This window comes from Palaemon carinicauda, chromosome 3 (assembly GCF_036898095.1).
Source record: "Palaemon carinicauda isolate YSFRI2023 chromosome 3, ASM3689809v2, whole genome shotgun sequence".
Lineage (NCBI taxonomy): Eukaryota > Metazoa > Arthropoda > Malacostraca > Decapoda > Palaemonidae > Palaemon > Palaemon carinicauda.
This window is the reverse complement of record NC_090727.1, coordinates 27209523-27224522: the sequence shown is the minus strand read 5'-3', so window position 1 is coordinate 27224522 and position 15000 is coordinate 27209523.

Sequence of the window (15000 nt, the reverse complement as noted above, 5' to 3'; positions counted from 1 at the left end):
TATATATATATATATATATATATATATATATATATATATATATATATATATATATATATATATATATATAACATATATATGAAATTAATTACTAGGAAGCTACTTCAAGATTATAATCCAAAACTAAACATTGGTTCATTGGGTTCCCTTTACCCCATTCGTATTAATTTTCGTTGTTGAATGTTTTTATATACTTTTTCAGAAAATATTTTTAAAGTTTTGTTTAATTTCTTAAGGCATTTGTAAGTCATTTATTTCAATGTTTCATTAAATATGTTCGTTCTTTAGGATTAAGAAAGTCAATGATATAATCCCTCTACACGTCTATAGTTAACGCGTAGAAATGTAGCTTATATATTTCCATGTTACAAAAATTCAATTGTAATTACTGTCAACGCAGTTTATCATAAATAATGTTATTGCTGTATTTCCTTTTTAAGTAAATGTGTCTATTTAATCATTTATAATTCCTGTCATTTTCTGTATATGATAATACCCAGGTGTGCAAAGTAAGAAAAAAATTAATTTAATTTTATGGATCAATGCTTTTATGGGCTTTTATTTGGCCATTATTTTCGGTATATTTTAGTGTTGTGGCACTGGCCCATTTGTTTTATACTGCAAATAGTCATTTTATTATTTTTTAGATCACTTAAATGTGCCTTTTATCAGATAATATAGACAATACTATAATCTCGTAAAATTATCTATGTATAAGAACATTATACATATTGACAAATTGATAGCTCTTTCTACATTTGAGTTTGAAAAGATTAGCCTTCCAGTACACGCATCCATGCTTATCTCATGCAGAAACTATAACCCCTGGTTTGCAAAAACGTCATTAAAGTAGTAATTCGGTTCAATAATACCATGTAATATAAAACTGATATTAGTTAACCAGGCTTTTATGGTATTTATTTGAATATTTTGTATGTTGTTAAAATTTTTGATGGGCTTTTATTCCCACGCTATTTTTTTCATTTCAATTTTTCATGATGACGAACGCATGCTCATTCTTACCCACGTCTAATTTCTGCTTTGGGTAAACTCCCCGCAAGTAGTAAAATCATGCCAGAAAATATATCAGCGTGGTAGGGGCTATGGTGTGAAGGCAATAAACCAAGCAAATCCGTAAAGCTTTCCTTGATCGAGGTGTTGAAAGGGATCCAAATGAAAGCTGTTGATTTCAGCAAAGAGAGAAGGGTAAGACCATCATCACCTTCCACAAATTCGGCGGACGGCGCGCCACCGATTACTTCAAGCTGATTAGCGGGGAGCTAGGGTCGTCAGCAGTTACCCCAGGGCCAGCATTTGGCTCCCCCATTCTACTGGCCCTTCCCCAGGATCCACCATCGTGGCGCCGTGAGTGTAGATTATTTAGAAATCAATAAGTAATCTACAATCACGGCGCCACGAGATTAATTTTTCTTATGTACGTCAATAGTTGCCCACTGTTTTCCAGATCCTTCGGGTCATTTGGGAGAGAAAGTTTAATTGCAATGAATGTTTCATGTATATTTTGTAATTTGGAGGGGGTTTAGATAAAAAAAAAAAAAAAAAAAAAGGTACGAAGTCGAGACAAAATAGGTCTGACAGTAGAGACCTTAATATTAAGAACGGGTCTTTAGGCAATTTATGTTTTCATCGAGAAGATTGTGTGTTTATTCAAGTACTATTTAGGTTATTGTAAGCTATTCATTGTTGAATGAGACATCCAGATTTCTTACCTGACTTTGATGTGTTTACAGTACACAGTATGAGGCTATATATTTCGGAAAAGTATCTTATTCCATTAGGCTAGACTAAATAAGTGATAAATTTAGGCTAAACCTATCTCACAAATCTTCATTTTTAAGAATTTCCCTTTTCCTTAGTAAGAAATGATGCAAGACTTTCAAGATTTTGAACGTAGAAGTTTCGCCTTATTCCATTGAACGGAAAAGGAAACCCAAACTTGTGAAGCGAAGGAATTTAATTCCTTCGAAAGTTGGACGTCCGAGGTCATTACTTTCAAGTTTACTAATCTCATTGAGGTCATCGTCACTCAGTGAGGAACACAAGACACTTTTATTGGACTTGGGTCCTCAACCATCACGTAGCGTAGCCTACCTCCCAAGGGTCTAGGATTTTCGACGTTGTAGAGCCAGTCGTCTCAAATAAGGAATAAGTTGCTATGAAAGATGGCGAAGCTCTCAAGGATATTTTAACTTTTAAGTAGTCTTTTTCTAATTTTTATAGTTTTCCATAGTTATTTTCGTTTGCACATTAAATCGTCCAATTCGCTTTTTTTTCATCATATCCACTTTCGGTTGGATAAAACCTTCTCCTAGTAGTTGAAATATGTATAACGAAGCTCTCGATGATTTATTACGTGTGAGGGAGTACCGTAGACATTACATTTTTTTTTCGGCCTATACCTAAGCCCAGTACACCCAGGCTACAACTACGTTTTTGCTTTTTACTCTACTCCCATTCTGGTTTACTTTCGTTCACGTTCCTATTCTAGTCTGTGTTTATATCGCAATTCTCGTTTATGAATATCTTTAGTTTCTGTCCAGTTAATCTTTGATTCCCTCTCTTCCTTGTCTTGATGCTGGATATCTTAGTAGTTCCAGTAACAGGTAGTCAGGCGGAACGAACTTTCAGAAATAGAATAAAATGAAATCGAATGGGATTTAAGCATCTTTTCGGTTTTTACAATGAAACCTCTAGTAATTTATGTATGCTTAAGAAACTTGTTTTTCCCGTATCCAGTTTTTATGTAAAGGCTGGAGATTATTTACATGAGGTGATGCTATTTATATTATATAGTATTTGATATTTAATTTGGTCGGGGATCCGCCGTTATTACTTGTTGTTAGTTTCATTTTACCGCTTGTATAGGTCTTTTACTGGAAATATGATGATTTAGATATAGTTTCAATATTTTGATTTTATGGATAACTTGCTCGTGCAAAGAATTTCCATGTTTTCTCACCGGTACCAAGTGGAATTTAGATCTATTTGGGATCAGACGGAAGTATTCAAAAGAATTCTCTTTAAACATTCGTACACGAGGGTTTATTATATGTGTGCGAGATTCATACACGTTGTTATATACTTCCGTCTGCATATCCATGTACATTATAGTATATATTTACTTGATATCATTATATTTGCATGTCTGCTTGCTTTTGTCAAAATCTCTGGTATGTTTCAAAATACGGCGAAGAGTATTGTCATTTACAATTACATTATGACTTGCATTTATGTAAAGATTTTTAGAGAGAGAGAGAGAGAGAGAGAGAGAGAGAGAGAGAGAGAGAGAGAGAGAGAGAGAGAGAGAGAGAGAGAGAGATTGGATGTGATGAATTATGTGTCAACATCATTTGCTTTGCGAAAGAGGAAGTCTGACAAAGGAAATGGATAGTTTTTTTTTTCCATACAGCATGTCTTTATTATCTTTATTCTTCGTGGCATGAGTTTGTTCAGCACGCCTGCATCATATTTTCTCTTTGATATATTGTGATCTTCAGTGTATCTTAACGCGGTATTACACTGAAAAAAGATCAACAGAGAGAGGTACTTCTTAGTGTCTTTTAGTTGTGAATTGTGCAGCAAAAACTTCGCTGTAGTCTCATATTCTGATTTTTTTTTTTTTTTGAACAGCACTGAATTTCGGGTATTAACCTTAGATGAGTGGATGGAGGTTTCACTTCAATATTTTTGTAAGAGAATTATGACTACATTCAAGCGGTCTTTATTCGTGTTGTAATTTCGTGAATGGACTTCACTATGAAGACAAAGAAAACAGCATTTCGGAGAGCTGTCCGTAGTGAAAATTATTTCCTTTCGTTTTTCCATTGGCTCTGTCAGGAATTTTCTTTTACCAACGCACATGTGCACGTCTATGGAAAAATAGTATTCAAGTAATTGAAGTACAAGTAGTAAGATAAAAGTATAAGACAATTATTTCTAATGAAAAGCTTATGTATGTGGTCGGGTTGTCTTTCAGTCTCTGTTTGTGAGCAGGATTACGTAAATATCAATGAAATTCCATGAAACTTATTTACATACATACATATACCAAAGGCACTTCCCCCAATTTTGGGGGGTAGCCGACATCAACAAGAAACAAAACAAAAAGGGGACCTCCACTCTCTACGTTCCTCCAGCCTAACCAGGGACTCAGCCGAGTTCAGCTGGTACTGCTAGGGTGCCACAGCCCAACCTCCCACATTTCCACCACAGATGAAGCTTCATACTGCTGAGTTCCCTACTGCTGCTACCTCCGCGGTCATCTAAGGTACCGGAGGAAGCAGCAGGGCCTACCGGAACTGCGTCACAATCGCTCGCCATTCACTCCTATTTCTAGCACGCTCTCTTGCCTCTCTCACATCTATCCTCCTATCCCCCAGAGCTTTCTTCACACCATCCATCCACCCAAACCTTGGCCTTCCTCTTGTACTTCTCCCATCAACTCTTGCATTCATCACCTTTCTTTAGCAGACAGCCATTTTCCATTCTCTCAACATGGCCAAACCACCTCAACACATTCATATCCACTCTAGCCGCTAACTCATTTCTTACACCCGTTCTCACCCTCACCACTTCGTTCCTAACCCTATCTACTCGAGATACACCAGCCATACTCCTCAGACACTTCATCTCAAACACATTCAATTTCTGTCTCTCCATCACTTTATAAACACGTTATTGGATAACCTTCTCCAGGCGATTAACATTTGAGTTGGTATTAATGGTAATGATACCTTTCTTGAAGTTAGTAAAACATATTCATTTTTAGCGACCTCCTCGAAATGTTTAATCATTTATGAGGACTCGCTTACTAGCTGGGCTTATTATGTTACACTGTTGAATAATAATGAGGTGATTCCGATATGTTTAAAGTATTCTTGAATTAGTATTATTAAGATTATTTCGCTTTATATACACTAGTCAAGTTCTTCTTGTACTACGCAATGTTTGTTATATAAGGAATGCTGTTTGTCGCTGTATATTTATACATATTTGCATTCAATATATATATATATATATATATATATATATATATATATATATATATATATATATATCTAATCCTGTCCTGCCATTGAACTCCCAAATGTGTATGTATATATATATATATATATATATATATATATATATATATATATATATATATATATATATCTAATCCTGTCCTGCCATTGAACTCCCAAATGTGTATGTATATATATATATATATATATATATATATATATATATATATATATATATATATATATGTATATATATATATATATATATATATATATATATATATATATATATATGTATGTATGTGTGTGTAACGGCATAACGCTGGAATGTGCCATGTCAAGATAGCAGTAGGCCAGGAGGAAAAAGAAAACGACTAGTGAACCAAGTGTTTTTGTGTGTAATAGTAGGCGAAAGCACTTGGTCCATTTTCGGTTCCCTTTTCCTCCCAGCCTGGTTGGATTGCGGTGCACCATGAGATTCAAAAACTTCCTCAACAACCTAACACTAAATGTGTTACCAGGAATGTAACTCCAGCCACTTTGGTTCAAGGTCTACTAAACTGTTTCAAAAAAGACCGCTTGAATACCTGAATGTAGACAATCTACCTACAGAGAATTTAAGACGTGAAACATACATCCACTCATCTATATTTAATACATGTAATTTAGTATTGTTTAAAAGATTCAAGTAAAAATATATACGTCAATCAGATTAAAGCGAAGTTATTGGTGCGTGGTAGATATCACGAGGGAAAAGTGAAGATCTTTGCAGATGGCTCCAAGTTTAAAGAGACCATTTGATAAGCTGTTGTGCATGACAATGAAGTGTATGAGACTAAACTACTAGACTCTGCTTCCTCATAAATTGCAGGTAGTAGGTTGGCCAAGGCACCAGCCACCCGTTAAGATACTACCGCTAGAAAGTTATTAGGTCCTTTGACTGGCCAGACAGTACTACATTGGATCCCTCTCCCTGGTTACAGGTCACTTCATCTTTGCTGACACATTCACAGAATAGTCCTTTCCTGTTCTTTACATGTTCTCCTTTTTCCTCATACACTTGGCAACACTAAAATTATTAAACAATTCTTCTTCTCTCAAGAGGCTAACTACTGCACTGTAATTATTTAGTGGTTACTTTCCTCTTGGTAAGGGTAGAAGAGAGACTTTAGCTATGGTGAGCAGCTCTTCTAGAAGGTCACTTTAAAATCAAACCAGTATTCGCTAATCTTGGGTTGTGCCATAGCCTCTGTGCCGTGGTCTTCACTGTTTTTGGCGTAGAGATCTCTTGCTTGAGGGTATCCTCGGGAACACTATTCTATCTTATCCCTCTTCCTCTTGTTATTTTGAAGTTTTTATAGTTTAAATATGAAAGATTTATTTTAGTGTTGTTATTGTTCTTAAACTTTTCCTGTAGTTTATTTCCTTGTTACCTTTCCTCGCTAGGCTATTTTGCCCTCTTGGAGCTTTTGGGCTTATAGCCATTTGCTTTTCCAACTAGGGTTGTACCTTAGCAAGTAATATTGACAATAATAATAGCCATAGTCCAAACTTTGGACCTTATGTTAAATTCATCATAAAGATTTTACAATATACTCTTGATACCAAAAGTGTAATAAAATATTTAAATATTTTCAGTGCAGTGCATTCCCTAGCATGTATAGCACATGTGGGGCTTTATCAGATTTTTTGTCGAAAGGAATTTTATATTTATGCTGGATCCCGGCCTTGCTGGCATTGAGGGTATTGGGGAGGTTGATAGATATGCCAAAAGTGTCGCTAGTTTTAGTTTTTACCAAATGGCTAGAGTTCCCCATTCAGACACTGAACGCCCTGTAAAATATCAAGAGGAAGTGGCAAGAGAGAAGGCCGTTTGCTCTCTCAAAGAAAATTAAAAGTATAAAAAGATCAGAGAAAAAGTAAAATTCTGGTCTTTATCTTTCCAGGTTGAGAGGTCCGGAATAGTTTCAAGTATTGTGTGCACACTAGCGTAACAGTTATATTTCGGAAGGAAGCAGAGTGCTGTGCTCACTGTGACAACGACACTGTCAATTAAGCTCATTCTGAATTTCTGGTGCACTGTTTAGAATACTACACAACACTGAACGGCACAGATTCCACCCTCAAGGAAATCCTGTTTCTGAAATTCTAAGAGAGCAAGCTGATATTATTATTCTTATTCAAATTTTACAATCCAATGTTATTAGAAGAGCGAGAGTTATAGGGGAACGAAGAGAGATAAGGAGGGGAGGGTTGTGAAGAATAGTCAAACGTGGGAGCGAGAATGGAAGTGAGAGTAGTGAGGAGGTAGTGTAGTATCGGAGAGCAATGAGGTCAAGATATGCAGCATCTTTAGGAAGAGGACTCACCTTCCTCCAAGAGATGAGACGCAGAGGTGTTGATTGGAAAATCGTGTTTGACGGATCTTCTCTTCCTTTATTAAGTTTTGTTGCAATCATTTTGATAGCTATTGATTATCAATATCATTATTTATTATCAGTGTTAGCTTCTGATTTATTTGTAATTCACAGTTAGGTATCATTCTGTGTGTGTGCGTGCTTGTTTAATCGTATTAGCAATATTGTGAACAGAATGTTACTAGGTAAGATTATTCTACTTATTCTTATCAGTTTGTTTAGTCTCTTCAAGAACTGTAACATACATACTAACAAATATTAAAATTCATTCATGTTATCAATAAACTTTTGTAAAGACTTTGTATTTCATGTTCTTTATATATATATATATATATATATATATATATATATATATATATATATATATGTATATGACAGAGATTGTACAGAGAGGACCGGCTGAGACCCAACAGTAATAAGGGAACATTTAAGAAAAAATGACCGATATCTTATAGTAATCAGAAAAAAAACTTAATCGGTGACAAAATTTTGGTATGTAAGGGTTTCGTCTTTGTGCCAATCAATTTGCCTGTTCATGTGAATTTGAGTAGCCGATTTTAATTAAACTAGTGGCAGCTAATACACTTCATTTTTCCCCGCTTATATCTATGACATGGGTTGTACAAAGAGGAGCAGCCTAGACCCAGCAGTGGTAAGGGAACATTTGAAAAAAAACAAAAAAAATGCCTGATATCTTATAGTAAGCAGGAAAAACTTAATCGGTGTCATAATATTGTAGTTTTTTGTATTATTATTGCTTTATATGCTTGACAAGGGTTAACAAACTGCATTAAGAAGTACGCAATGAACATACTTCTGTCGGCAAAGTAATATTTATAATAATCCATGATGGCAATTAACGACGGACATTTGAATCGTGTCTAGAAAATAGCTATTTGTTCAAAAATCCCTCAAAATTCCCACTAAGGTTAGAATGGACATCTAATGCACTTAAAACCGGAAGGTGTCAAGCCTACACACATGGCTGATGCAACATTATCACTGCAAGTTGCCTGTCCCACACTCACAGCCGATGTTGCATCACCAATAGCATTGAGTCAATGAACAAGAATAGAAGCATTCAATTGGATTTGTCAATAATAATAATTCCATCTCATTAATTCTTCTTTGTTTTCTCGTAGACCTTGGCAAGCATCGTTGGAGGAGAGCTGTAGTTATGCTTCCGATTTGCTCTCTGCTTTAACCCGATTTTGTGTTTTGAGCTTCATTTAGTTTGATTCCGATGGAGTCATTCAATTTGGGAATCAAAAGACGAAGGGAAGGGGAAACAAAGAAGAACAAAATATAACGGCTGGTAATCTCGAGCTATCGATACTCTGGTATTTAACTTGATCGGATGCAACTTTGGGTCTATACCGCCTTTTGTCTTTCATTTTTCAGTTTCTTTACATTGCTATATTTTCCCATCTTTAGTGTATTATATATAACGAAGATTAAATGAAAAAACCTGAATTATACATTTTTTAGATGAGTCATTTGGAATGACTACTTTTATTATTATTATTATTATTATTATTATTATTATTATTATTATTATTGCTGGGGGTGTTATAAAAACAGTAGTTCACATTGAACTAACCGTTTTCTATGTAAGACAAGTTTACTGACATAAAGAAAACCATCCGAAAACCATAAGTGATAAATTAAAACTGCAAATGATAAATTAATTCAATGATACCTGAGACTTTGAAATCCTCCCAGGAAAATCATTCCACAGAAACCAAATCAGTCATAAAAACTTGAACGTTTCTTAGATTGACCGTATCTGTATTGGTATAATGGGCAAAAACGCTAATCATTCCAAAGCTTATGTGATAGTAAATGACTCGAATTCAATTTTATCTGTTTTGTCGAAAACAAAGAGAGTAGGTAAGGGTTTCGATTTTGAGCCAATTAGTTTGCCTGTTAATGTGAATTAGGATAGCTAGCTTTAATGTAACTAGTGACACCAGAGTTAAAGAAAGCATTATTTATAAGAATTTTTTTTTACATTAAAAGAATATATGGAATGCTACATCAATTTTCGTTGAGGGAGGGAGGTGGGGATGATTACTATCAGCTACTTTATTCTGAAACAGTTTTCGACCCTTTTTTATTTTTATATTTATTAATTATCTGGTTAATGCACGGGTAATAGAAAATGGAATTGCCGTATTTTTTGTATATGATGAATTTATTTATTCTTCCAAATTTCTATCATGTTTCACAACTTCATTTGAATTGATGGAAACTTGCTTTGCGCGTCAATTGGTGACTGCTTTGTCTTTTTTTTTTTTTACGTAAAAGAGGTGTGTATTTCGTTATAATAATATCAAGAGTAAGTTTCCATATTTGGAGTAATTCTTGTATTGTTGTTTTATAATTTAAGGTGTACATTTTGCCATTTAGTTAAAGGAAAGAAGCTGAAACACGAACTAGAATACTTCCCCTTGTTCTCAAAATAAATGTCGCGAAGCGCTGGAACAAGGGACACCGTCGACCCTTTCCCATTCTGTGGGACGGATCATTCCTTAATCCTGACGTCATTCATTGAGGGTCGGGCGGAAGCGCCCTTGTGTGTCTCCGTATCTAATAGAACTTTTTTTTTTTTTATTATTATTGATGTGTTTTAGACTTGCTAACAAAAAAGGGTGGATGTTTGTTTGCTCGATATATGGGTTTCTGTGTATGGGGATTCTGGACAAGTTTTTGATGTATTGCTTTATATTTTTTCGAGTTGAATGTTGAATTTTAATAGATGTCCACGAAAGATTCTTCTGCTGTGTCTCATTATTGTACTTTTGTGTATCGGGGAGTGAGCCATCTGTGGAGATATGTCATTCATGACATATATATCCCAATTCAAAGATTATTTTTATATAGTTACCCTTATTGGTCATATGCAGGAATGATTAATTGATTATTTGGCTCAAATTTCAAAAAGTGTGAATGGTTGATTTTGAAAGTGTGAATATACGTCTTTTTAAATATTAAAGAAATTAAATTTAATATTTTATCTAATTTTAATAAATTTTTGGTGACGCTGAATAACCTCGCCAGTACCTGTGCAAGACATTTGGTCACAATTTTAAAATTAATTTCCTGAAAGCACAGCATAATTATGGTATATTCCGAGTGGTTCAAAGGGAAAATATTTAACAATACTGGATTTAAAAAATTACTGTTTTTATAGATCTTGACCTCGTTTTTACAATCCTACCTTGATTTTAAAGATTAGACAAAACAAATTAGATCAAATTATTAACATACAGTTTCCTCGGGATTTATTTCGAATACTAAAACAGTTGACTTTAATGAACATTGATGGTTCGATCATTAGCTAGTTTATGAAGGCCCGTTTAATGATCTTATGAAAGCATATTTCACTTATGTTGATTGACAAGAAAATTATGAGAATATATTTAGGCTGAATGATTATGAAAATGTTTCCCTGAAAAGAAATAAAAAAAAAAAAAAAAAAAAACTGTAGTTGTCTTCAACAATTGTGTCAAGAAGCTTAAATTACTAAAGAATTTTATAAAATAAGTAGAAGTCCTGGCAGAAGTTGGAATTAGAAGTTATGAATATCAAATAACGAAGCCATTTTAGGTTGTTTGTTTGGTGAACATTTGGTTAAGAAATAAAGATGAATAGAAGACAAGTGTAACCTTCTACACCAAGGAGAACGCTCAGCATATGGCTCCTCTGCCTGTCATTAGGACCAAGCTCCTTTAGAATTTGGCTCGGCACAACAGTGGGCGATGACTCGGCAAAAATAGTCTACAGCAAAGCCGTTTCATTTTCTCTGGAAAGTTAAAGAATTTGTCCAAAATTTGCACTTGAAATATAAACACAGAGACACCGGTAATATTTGGTAACCCACAGATTAAGAATGCATAGAATCTTTAGTTTATACACAAACACTAATAACTTATATGTATATATATATATATATATATATATATATATATATATATATATATATATATATATATATATATATATATATATATCAAACAACGATAAGGAAAGTCTTTTACCTATTGAAGTTTATGCTAATATTATAGAATTTGAGGATATTCTCTCTCTCTCTCTCTCTCTCTCTCTCTCTCTCTCTCTCTCTCTCTCTCTCTCTCTCTCTCTCTCTCTCTCTCTCTGTGCATTTCAAGATTAATTACGCATTTGTAGTTAACCAAAGATAAAAAAAAAATTAGATGGCCACATAAATCCATCCATTCATAAATCCGAAGGAGCTAATATAGAGGCATTACTCTCTATATTAAGATTTTTTAAGTCTAAGTTACCTAAGATTTTCCATGTCCCCAATTGCGACTTTTCCTTCTCTACCATTGACCCCCATACCAAAGGAATATATTTCTATTGTCATGGTTTTATTGCGCAATAAAAGTAAAATGGAGAGGAAATTATTCCTCATGGGAAATTGCCACCCTTTTATTGGCCCACTTGCGCAAAAATGGCTGAATGTGGGATTTTGACAAATACCGTATTTTTTTTTAGTATATCAGTGTCTGTATCGCTATCCTTTTTTTCCAGTTGGAAGAGATAAATGAGATATTCTCTTACAATTGAAAATGCAATTACCTTAATAATTACAAATCATATTTTAGTTTGCCAGTCATTTTGATATACAAACTACCGATTAACGTGGACTCTAAACCTTAATTATTATCACAGCAACCTAGGCATTATGTCAAATAGAGTAGATCTGAAGACAAGAAAGCGATTCGAATTGAGTATTGATTGCAAAACCAGAGCGACCCACTTACTGTAAATGAATGGATACTAGTTTATTGTATACTGATATGATTAATATCATTATTAAAGCTTTATGCGTATTAGTTGAACCATAGGTGACCTTTATCAATGCGACCTTAAGGAGTGAGTGTCATCAGTGCACCTCACTCGGTAGACTTCCTTCATTACTGAAGTGGTTTTGCAGCGTCATTTCTGACCCTAGCTGGCTGTACCCCCTTTTCAGCCCTATACTCGACTTCCGTTCGCGTATCTGTTCTTCCATCTAATTGCCCAACCCCTTTCAACCCCTTTAAACTCCATAATGCAGCTGCTCCGAGGGTCTTCCTTCATCCAGCTGCACCTCGCCCATGCCCCATTATAGGGTTGCATAACCCAAGTTCTTCAATGTCTCATGTCCATTAATGACTGTTTGTTCCAAATATATTGGCATTTGTGCATTCAGGTAATCAGAGCTTTTAAACGATTCAATTAATTCTTCAAGTGCAATACTCCGTACTGAAAATGTGTTGCTGATCAAATTCAAATTTTGAAGTCTCGCATGAGGTTTTTAAAACTCTTAACCTTTAAATTAAATATAAATTTATTATAGTTCGTAAACATGATTAGTTGTAGTGAATGTAGGTAGTCAGGGAACACGCGTTTTATTCTAAAACATATAAGCAAGTCTAATCGTCTTTTATTTTTTATTATGTAAAATATTAGTTATTTAAAAATATGATCTATATATTTTTCCTTTCTTGTTTATAACACGACAAATAGGGAAAACTTTGAGATGAAAGTAAAAAAAAAAAAAAATGCGAGGGGAAGGATTTTGAATTATGTAGGATTAGCCTAGTTGTTATTTGTCTTTTGATTTTTAGTTGAATTAAGAACAGTGCAAATAAAACGGATGAAAATACGAAAAGAATATTGTTCCTACCTAATTACACATTAAAAAAATTCTGTATGCAAGCACACCCTCATGTGTTTATTTATATACACTGTGTGTGTATATATATATATATATATATATATATATATATATATATATATATATATATATATATATGTGTGTGTGTGTGTGTGTGTGTGTGTGTGTGTGATAAATGTATGTATATAAGCAAACAGGTTTTTTCTTATCGATTAATAATCAAACTAGCTAAAGAATTTGGACAGCAACTCACACTGATCTAAGCATAAATACCTAGTCTGAGCAGGAAAGGAAACAAAAGTGTCTTCTAAATTCATATAAAACCAACTGGAAGTTTCGATGGAAAGTCAATGTTTAATCTCTTTCAATAAAGTAATTACGATTGTTTTTTTATTAAGAATGTTTTAAACATGGGAAACAGGTATTGAGAAATTCTTTTTTAAATGTATAACATATTTGAATCTATGTTTATTTGGTATATCCATCGAACTTCATAAAGTAGAATACTGGAGGGGAGAAAGAGTTTAGCAAGTTTCTTTATGTATCGTAAAAATATTTTGTGAATGTAAAAAGATCAAATTTTCTTCTTGAACTGGTTTGCCTTTCTTTCCAGCACCTAAAAGCCTCTCAAAGTAAACGTCTCCAAATGAAATAAAGGGCAAAGCTGGATCTCTCTCTCTCTCTCTCTCTCTCTCTCTCTCTCTCTCTCTCTCTCTCTCTCTCTCTCTCTCTCTCTCTCTCTCTCTCAAATGGGAAGAGGGGAATTGAGTTTTTGGTATATTGGTAGAATTAAATTTGTCCCTTAGAAAAAAGAAACCCGGAAACCCAGACAGACTTGGGGGCCCAAGATCATCAAACCCTTTCAGATCATACTAATAGATGAAATTGATGACATTTCGCATCCACACCCACTAGGTCATACCTGAAGTATACATATATCCAAAGTCTGCTTTGAAAAAATAAAACTATCTCATAGGGGAGATCAATTCTGAATTCCATGAACATAAAAAGTTACATAGCAGTGGTTCATAGTTAGATAATGGTTTTGGATGCGCCGTAGTCCACAAAGATGAGTCATATTTAGCTAAATTACGTGACTGCCCCTATTTTCACTGCAGAAATGACAGCACTCGAGAAGTCTTTTAGCTTACCTTAAAATTTATGGGTAAAAGTTTTGTAATTTACTGTGACTCCAAGAGTTTATTAGTGCCTTCAAAGTTTTAATAGCCTACACCCATTAGTTCAGAAAGCTCAAGAGTGTCTCTTTTATATTTCCTGTTGGCACAAAATTGTTAATTTCTGCGAGGTTACTCTTCATGTGGGAATTCATTGAAATGAGGTAGAAGACAGGGAAGCGAAAAAAGCTGCTCTAAATTAAAAATTATTACATAAAAAGGATTCCCAACTCTGATATGAAGCAACATTTTAGGTCATATTTTTTTTTTTAGAAATGGGAGGAGAGTGATCGTTTCCTTTCCTCGGCAGTAATGAAAACAGGAAAGCATAAGGGCTTAAAATAACATCTGGTATTAATATGTTTTTAGCAACCAAATCTTTGAAGTTGTTTTAACCAGACTGAGGATCTGTCATATTTTATAGCCGGTTCACACATGAATATAATCTGAGAACATTCTTGTTTTCTACTGAAAATTAGCCCAGAAAATCCGATCTCTATGGTAAATACGTCGCTGATATTTTAGATTTGATTGGTGATGCTCTTTTTAAGGTATCTATGAAATCGATATTTTTAATGAAATTTTATTTATTTATATTTCTTGAAAGTGTGAATAGCATAGTTATGGATGAATGTGACTTTTGAAGCATTTTTTAAAATGTTAACAACTTGACTTTTATGACAGCACTGAATGTCCTT